General features: G+C 42.2%; 1 non-coding gene across 1 annotated transcript; it reads left to right on the top strand.

Annotated features, from left to right (window-relative positions):
- The first annotated feature begins 4366 nt into the window (after positions 1-4366).
- LOC117149918 lies at positions 4367-4544 on the top strand. Its single transcript, XR_004460615.1, has one exon. It is a non-coding gene; the product is annotated as a 5.8S ribosomal RNA (ribosomal RNA).
- Positions 4545-9751: the final 5207 nt, after the last annotated feature.

Genomic DNA, 9751 nt, shown 5'->3' with positions numbered 1-9751 from the left:
ATCATTATTGTATAATATCCTTATCGTTAATAAACATTTGTTATAATACAAATAAATACAATTTACCAAAATAAAAATATTACAAAATGATTCCACGGAATCAAAAGTTAAAGTCAAAATAAAATGAAGATGGCTTTTATTTTATATGTGGGGCTTGGCAGACTTTAACATTATTAATGTTGTTGTGCGTATTTGTGGCAGTACTTACTACAGTCGCGATCGAACACTCAACGAGTGCAGACGTGCCTGCGGACCGCAAGCAAGAAATTGTTTCGCTTTTTTCGTGTTTCTTTACCTCCGTTATTCGCATACCGGTCACCGCGTCGCGAGATTTCGCCGCGCGCTCTGATTGGTTCGCGTGCCTAACGGACACGCACCAACACTAACGCACACTCGAGCGTGCGTGTTATCTGGTTGTTTACATCAAGCGCATAGTTAAGCAACTTTAACACAGCAGCAGCCACGTGCAGTGGTTGGTTCACCGACCAACTGTACCCAGCTTGAAAGACTAGGGCATAAGGTCAGAGACCTGCATAATCCTATTGGTAGGAAAACCAAGGAGCCACTCGGGATATTTTTCGCCAACATTGATCCCGCCAGTAACAACAAGGAGGTCTACCAAATCAGGAGACTGTGCAGGTCGGTCGTCACCATCGAGCCTCCCCGTAAATTCAACGACGTGCCTCAGTGCTTTAGATGCCAAGGGTTTGGACATACCCAGCGCTACTGCTTCCTCGAGCACCGATGCGTGAAATGTGGTGGCCAACACGACTCCAGGACTTGCACTAAGAAGGAGGATGAGAAGGCATGCTGCCTTCACTGCCAAGCTGACCACCCCGCTTCATACAGAGGATGCCCTGCCTACAAGAAGGCCAAGGCACAGCAAGCCCCTAAACCCAGACCGGCCACACCCACCAGCCAGCCCAGCACCATCCAGATCCCAAACATCTCCAACATGAGCTATAAAGACGCGCTCAAGGCTACTCATGCACCACAGCAATCCGATCCCAACCAAAACCGCCAAACCCCACCTGAAGCTCCGCATCCTGGACAATCCCGGAAATATGATTTCCCGAAATTGCTTCCATCCTCAATGCCAAATCATGGAAATAAGCCTGAACATAGTCATTTGGAATGCTAACGGCCTGCAGAGGAGCAGAGCCGAGGTAGAACCCCTTATAAAAACGGAAGCGATTGACATACTCCTTGTATCCGAAACCCATTTTTGTCCACGATCCCACTACAACATCAGCGGCTATGATGTCTTACTCGCCAACCATCCATCTGGCAGAGCGCGCGGAGGAGCAGCCATGCTCATCAGGAGTGGTATCCAGTACACGGAGCTACCTGCGTTCCAGGAGGAATGGGCCAGTGTGCCCTGGCTCGAATCTCCAGCCTTCAGGGGGCATCACCATTGGAGCGGTCTACTTCCCCCCCAGACACTCAGTCACCGAGACTCGCTTACAAGAGCTTTTCGAGTCCTTTGGTCCTCGCTTCATAGCAGCCGGTGACTTTAACGCCAAACACTCTTGGTGGGGGTCCCGCTCCATCAACCCAAAGGCAGAACGCTCCACAAGTTCGTGCAGAGCAGAAGACTGAATTGCCACTCCACTGGTGAGCCAGTGGGTTGGCCTACTAACCCTGCCTTGTCTCCCGACCTCTTGGATTTTGCCATCTCCAAAGGCATAGGACAAGCCAGACTCTCATGCACCACATACAACAAGCTGCTATCCGACCACAGTGCAATAAGAATGCTCCTCAATATCCCCGTCCTAAAAAAGACCTGCCCAGAAGACTCACCGGGAAGCATACCGACTCCTCCAAATTTACCTTCTGGATGCTATCCTCCCTGGACCTGGATCCTCCTCTTTCCTCCCCAAGAGACATTGATGCGGCGATTAATACACTCACTGAGGAGATGCACAATGCTGCTAAGTTCGCCAACCCTCCTCCTCCAACTACCACGAGAACACCTGAGCGAGATCTCCACCTTTGGTCTCCAGAGATTGCGGCATTCGTGGCGGAGAAGAGGCGCCTCAGACGTATTTGGTTCTCCTCGCGCAACCCAAGGGATAAAGCGGCACTTAACGAGCCAGCAAGGAGCTTAAGGTCAAGCTTTGCACACTAAGGCAGGACTCATTCAATCGATTCCTTGAAGAGCTGGAACCTGGTGACCCGCAACACAATCTGTGGCATGTCACGCGCACATGGCTCTGGTGCCGTTCCAATGACGAAAGAGCAGAAGCATTCGCAGATCACCTCCAGAACGCATTCACCCCATTCAACAGATGCACTGGTGAAGAGCGTGCTGCCACCACCAGGTTCCTTGAGAGTCCATCTCCACCCAGCTTGCCGATAGAGCCCGTCACCCCTGAAGAGGTTGCGCAGGAGATCGCCTCCCTAAAGGCCAGCAAATCCCCGGACTGGATCGTATCGACGCCACTTCCCTCAAAATTATGCCTCCTCCTTGCTCCCAGATGTTGGCTAACATCTTCAACAGCTGCTTCTCACTAGGGTACTTCCCGAGATCATGGAAACGTGCAGAAGTCATCCTCATCCTTAAACCCGGAAAACCTGGAGCCAATCTTGCCTCATATAAACCGATTAGTTTGCTGGCAATACTCTCCAAAATACTCGAAAGAGTATTTCTGCGCAGAGTGTTGCCACTACTGGACGAGGCTGGTTTGATCCCGGATCACCAGTTTGGATTAAGGCGATCTCATGGAACACCCGAACAATGCAACCGGCTCGTATCAAGAATTCTCGATGCATTCGAGAAGAAAAGATACTGTTCGGCCGTCTTCCTCGATGTCAAGCAGGCGTTTGACAGAGTGTGGCATTCCGGTCTCCTCCACAAACTTAAGTCCCACCTTCCCAGTTCCCACTACGCTCTACTCAAATCTTACACCGAAGGAAGAGAATTCCAAGTGCGTTGCGGATCCACATCCAGCACGCCAAGGCCCATAAAAGCCGGAGTACCTCAAGGCAGCGTCCTTGGTCCCATCCTCTACACCCTCTTCACAGCAGACCTTCCTATAATACCCTCCCGTCACCTCACAATAGCCACCTATGCCGACGACACCGCGTTCCTCGCCACCGCTACTAATCCAGATGGAGCTTCAGCCATCATCCAGAGGCAACTGGATGCTCTGAATCCATGGCTAAAACGATGGAATATTGCGGTCAACGCCGAAAAATCCTCCCATACAACATTTTCCCTGCGCAGAGGAGAATGCCCTCCGGTCACTCTTGACGGCGACACGATCCCTACTACCAGCACCTCAAAATACCTAGGGCTTACACTGGATAGAAGGCTGACATGGGGCCCTCACATTGATAGGAAGCGTACCCAGGCCAACATACGCCTTAAGCAACTCCACTGGCTTGTTGGGAAAAGTTCCAAGCTGAGGGACAAAACGAAGCTGCTTGTCTACAAGACTATTCTCAAGCCAATATGGACTTATGGAATCCAGCTGTGGGGCACCACAAGTGCTTCACACAGAAGAAAGATCCAGCAATTCCAGAACCGATGCTTGAGAATAGTCTCCAACGCCCATCCCTATCACGAGAATACTGCCATCCACGAGGAGCTCGGAATTCCCTGGGTGGAAGATGAGATCTACCGACTCAGTGAGAGATACGCCAGAAGACTGGAGAATCACCCCAACCACCTGGCCATCAATCTGCTAGACAACAGCCAATCCACAAGACGTCTGCAGAGAACGCACCCGCTTGACCTCACGCAACATTAATGTAAATTTGTAACCCCTACCCAAGTACATTCTAAGTACTCCCCGTATGTCAATGTTCCCCCACATAAAAAAAAAAAATTATTGTCCATTAGGACAGATTTTAAATAAATAAAACAGATACACAAAAAAAAAAAAGTACTTACTACAACATGTCGTTTCCTATAAAAACAAATTCTCGAAAATGGAAATCGAAGAAACTAAACAAAATTTGAAAGTAGAAGTCGAATTAAAATTAAAATAATTTTGAATGTGGTAATCGAAATAAGTGTGTGTGTATATGGACCATAATATACACGCGTTGCGAATATGTATTGTTCATCTATGTTATGAGCATACGTTGGCTAATGCAACAACCTAAAATATACAATGTTTGTACCTGTCATCCATCAGGTTAATGTTTTATATAATTTTGCAGTATGTGTCACCCAAAATAGCAAACCATAACCAGATTATTATGATACATAATGCTTATATGAAACTAAGACATATCGCAACATTTATTTTTAGGTATAAAAATAAATTTATTGAAGGAATTGATATATGCCAGTAAAATGGTGTATTTTTAATTTCTTTCAATAAAAACAATATTGATATTATATAAAAATGAATTATAAAACTCTAAGCGGTGGATCACTCGGCTCATGGGTCGATGAAGAACGCAGCAAACTGTGCGTCATCGTGTGAACTGCAGGACACATGAACATCGACATTTTGAACGCATATCGCAGTCCATGCTGTTATGTACTTTAATAATTTTATAGTGCTGCTTGGACTACATATGGTTGAGGGTTGTAAGACTATGCTAATTAAGTTGTTTATAAATTTTTTATAAGCATATGGTATATTATTGGATTAAATAATGATTTTATTCATAATATTAAAAAAGAAATGAAAAACATTATCTCACATTTGAATGTGAAAAACGAAGAGAAATATTTTCTTTTTCAATCAAATAATACTGAGAAATGTCTAGCATAAAAAATTGAAATATTTTTCATCTAGAATTGTCTCTTATTAATGATTCGCAAAAAGAAAAATCTTGGTTTTGTTATTATTCTTCGTTGGTTCGTTAAATGGATAAAAAATAACTTTGCTTACAAGAACTATTGGAACTATTTATAACGAATTTAATTGATTGTTTTATCATTTATATATAAAGAATTTATGGCAAAATATAGTTATATATACAACCTCAACTCATTAAGCATATTAATTAGGGGAGGAAAAGAAACTAACAATGATTTTCTTAGTAGCGGCGAGCGAAAAGAAAACAGTTCAGCACTAAGTCACTTTCTATATGGCAAATGTGAGATGCAGTGTATGGAGCGTCAATATTCTAGTATGAGAAATTAATGATTTAAGTCCTTCTTAAATGAGGCCATTTACCCATAGAGGGTGCCAGGCCCGTATAACGTTAATGATTACTAGATGATGTTTCCAAAGAGTCGTGTTGCTTGATAGTGCAGCACTAAGTGGGTGCTAAACTCCATCTAAAACTAAATATAACCATGAGACCGATAGTAAACAAGTACCGTGAGGGAAAGTTGAAAAGAACTCTGAATAGAGAGTTAAACAGTACGTGAAACTGCTTAGAGGTTAAGCCCGATGAACCTGAATATCCGTTATGGAAAATTCATCATTAAAATTGTAATATTTAAATAATATTATGAAGAATAATGTGCATTTTTTCCATATAAGGACATTGTAATCTATTAGCATATCCCAAATTTATCATAAAATATAACTTATAGTTTATTCCAATTAAATTGCTTGCATTTTAACACAGAATAAATGTTATTAATTTGATAAAGTGCTGATATATTTATATTATTACAGAGCGTTAATTTTTCGGAATTATATAATGGCATAATTATCATTGATTTTTGTGTTTATTATATGCTCTTGTATGATTAACAATGCGAAAGATTCAGGATACCTTCGGGACCCGTCTTGAAACACGGTCAGTGAAGGAATGAAATTCCTCACGCACATAGCTTCGCTTCGCCAGCGGATGACCGGAGTCGTTGGAGCATTGGCGCGTGTGCTTCGAGCCGACTGGGGCTTCAGTCCTCGAGCCAGGCGGACCATATATGACGGACTCATGGCACCTTGTGTGCTGTTTGGTGCCCCGGTATGGTATGACACCGCCGAACAAGTAGCCGCCCGGAGACGACTAGCCTCCTGCCAGAGGCTAATTCTGCTTGGATGCCTTTCGGTATGCCGAACAGTGTCCACAGTGGCACTGCAGGTACTTGGTGGAGCACCCCCGCTTGACTTGGCTGCTAAGTTTTTAGCGGTCAAATACAAGCTGAAGCGTGGATACCCGCTGGAGGAGAACGACTGGCTATATGACGAGGACACTACGTGTCTAAGCTGGAAGCAGAGGAAGACTCGCCTAGAAGAGTGCTTACTGCAGAGTTGGCAGAACAGATGGGATGATGACAGCGAACCAGGACGGGTGACGCATAAATTCATCCCATATGTCACTCTCGCCTATCGGGATCCAAGATTTGGATTCTCGATGAGGACGTCTTAGCTGCTGACAGGTCACGGGTCGTTTAACGCATTTTTGCAAGGGAGAGCCCTCAGCGATACCACTGCTTGCGCTTGTGGAGATCCATATGAGGACTGGATGCACATATTGTGCGCTTGCCCCCTATATGCAGATTTGCGGAACCTCATGGACTTGGAGTGCAGCGCCTTGGCGAAAACTGGACCTTCGATAGAATCCTGGAAGATCAACAGAGGACTCAGCGGCTGGCAGTGTTTGCGGACGAAGTGTTCCGTAGGAGGAGGGGTGTTTAGCCCAACAACTTCGCCGTGTGGTTAGCGGGCGAGAATACTTCCACAGTCCGCTATTGCTTGTCGTAAGAGGCGACTAATATAGCCATAGGTCCCTCTAACCCTGCTTGTCGGAGCAAAAGGAGGAGGCCCACCGAGCCTCTCTTTCGGTACCACGGGTTGTGCAGCTATCCAAGACTGCACATTGAGGTAGGCCCCCTGGTGGGAGTATCGTGGTGGCTGTGGTTGGTACCCATATCGCGGGTAGAGCCTTCGTGTTCGACGTTTGAGTTACGGTGCTGGTTGCGCAAAACTCGGGTGCTGTGACCCAGAGATCAGTAGAGATTTTAGGTAGATCTCGCTCCTCAGCAAGGGGGAGTGCTTGCCCGGCAAGCAAGTACTCGAATTGCTACCGGGGTGGTCGCTATGTACATAGCTATAGCTTCTAGTCCGGGACGCTTGTCTGGCGTATCCAGACACATACACCATGTTGATACATGCACCACTTGTGGGTGTTCAGGGTGTCGTGCTTGTAATCCCTTCAGTGATCCCGTGTTCCAGCCACGTAAAACAAGTTCGGAGAGATCTGAAAAGTCGTTGTCGCGTCCCTATCTACTATCTAGCGAAACCACAGCCAAGGGAACGGGCTTGGAATAATTAGCGGGGAAAGAAGACCCTTTTGAGCTTGACTCTAATCTGGCAGTGTAAGGAGACATAAGAGGTGTAGAATAAGTGGGAGATATTAGACCTCGGTTTGGTATCGTCAATGAAATACCACTACTCTTATTGTTTCCTTACTTACTTGATTAAATGGAACGTGTATCATTTCCTAGCCATTATACGGATATATTTATTATATCTTATGGTATTGGGTTTTGATGCAAGCTTCTTGATCAAAGTATCACGAGTTTGTTATATAATCGCAAACAAATTCTTTAATAAAACGATGCATTTATGTATTTTTGATTTGAAAATTTGGTATAACTCCAATTACTCAGGTATGATCCAATTCAAGGACATTGCCAGGTAGGGAGTTTGACTGGGGCGGTACATCTCTCAAATAATAACGGAGGTGTCCCAAGGCCAGCTCAGTGCGGACAGAAACCACACATAGAGCAAAAGGGCAAATGCTGACTTGATCTCGGTGTTCAGTACACACAGGGACAGCAAAAGCTCGGCCTATCGATCCTTTTGGTTTAAAGAGTTTTTAACAAGAGGTGTCAGAAAAGTTACCATAGGGATAACTGGCTTGTGGCGGCCAAGCGTTCATAGCGACGTCGCTTTTTGATCCTTCGATGTCGGCTCTTCCTATCATTGTGAAGCAAAATTCACCAAGCGTTGGATTGTTAAAGACTTTAAAGAATTCTATCAAGTTGCCAAATACCTCGTCATCAATTTAGTGACGCATATGATATTGTCCCTATCATATAATTAATATAAAGACTTTAATGAATTGTGTCAAGTTGCCAAACACCTCGTCATCAATTTAGTGACGCATATGATATTGTCCCTATCATATAATTTTTGATATAAAAACTTTAAAGAATTGTATCAAGTTGCCAAATACCTCGTCATCAATTTAGTGACGCATATGATATTGTCCCTATCATATAATTAATATAAAGACTTTAATGAATTGTGTCACGTTGCCAAACACCTCGTCATCAATTTAGTGACGCATATGATATTGTCCCTATCATATAATTTTTGATATAAAGACTTTAAAGAATTCTATCAAGTTGCCAAATACCTCGTCATCAATTTAGTGACGCATATGATATTGTCCCTATCATATAAATTATATAAAGACATTAATGAATTGTGTCAAGTTGCCAAACACCTCGTCATCAATTTAGTGACGCATATGATATTGTCCCTATCATATAATTTTTGATATAAAGACTTTAAAGAATTGTGTCAAGTTGCCAAACACCTCGTCATCAATTTAGTGACGCATATGATATTGTTCCTATCATATAATTTTTGATATAAAGACTTTAATGAATTGTATCAAGTTGAAAAACACCTCGTTATCAATTTAGTGACGCATATGCTATTGTCCCTATCATATAATTTTTGATATAAAGACTTTAATGAATTGTGTCAAGTTGCCAAACACCTCGTCATCAATTTAGTGACGCATATGATATTGTCCCTATCATATAATTTTTGATATAAAGACTTTAAAGAATTCTATCAAGTTGCCAAATACCTCGTCATCAATTTAGTGACGCATATGATATTGTCCCTATCATATAATTAATATAAAGACTTTAATGAATTGTGTCAAGTTGCCAAATACCTCGTCATCAATTTAGTGACGCATATGATATTGTCCCTATCATATAATTAATATAAAGACTTTAATGAATTGTGTCAAGTTGCCAAACACCTCGTCATCAATTTAGTGACGCATATGATATTGTCCCTATCATATAATTTTTGATATAAAGACTTTAAAGAATTCTATCAAGTTGCCAAATACCTCGTCATCAATTTAGTGACGCATATGATATTGTCCCTATCATATAATTTTTAATATAAAGACTTTAAAGAATTGTATCAAGTTGCCAAATACCTCGTCATCAATTTAGTGACGCATATGATATTGTTCCTATCATATAATTTTTGATATAAAGACTTTAAAGAATTGTATCAAGTTGCCAAACACCTCGTTATCAATTTAGTGACGCATATGCTATTGTCCCTATCATATAATTTTTGATATAAAGACTTTAAAGAATTGTATCAAGTTGCCAAACACCTCGTCATCAATTTAGTGACGCATATGATATTGTCACTATCATATAATTTTTGATATAAAGACTTTAAAGAATTGTATCAAGTTGCCAAATACCTCGTCATCAATTTAGTGACGCATATGATATTGTCCCTATCATATAATTAATATAAAGACTTTAATGAATTGTGTCAAGTTGCCAAACACCTCGTCATCAATTTAGTGACGCATATGATATTGTCCCTATCATATAATTTTTGATATAAAGACTTTAAAGAATTCTATCAAGTTGCCAAATACCTCGTCATCAATTTAGTGACGCATATGATATTGTCCCTATCATATAATTAATATAAAGACTTTAATGAATTGTGTCAAGTTGCCAAACACCTCGTCATCAATTTAGTGACGCATATGATATTGTCCCTATCATATAATTTTTGATATAAAAACTTTAAAGAATTGTATCAAGTTGCCA

This window comes from Drosophila mauritiana, unplaced genomic scaffold, assembly GCF_004382145.1.
Source record: "Drosophila mauritiana strain mau12 unplaced genomic scaffold, ASM438214v1 U_7, whole genome shotgun sequence".
Taxonomy (NCBI): Eukaryota; Metazoa; Arthropoda; class Insecta; order Diptera; family Drosophilidae; genus Drosophila; species Drosophila mauritiana.
This window is presented reverse-complemented; position numbering and strand designations above follow the sequence as displayed.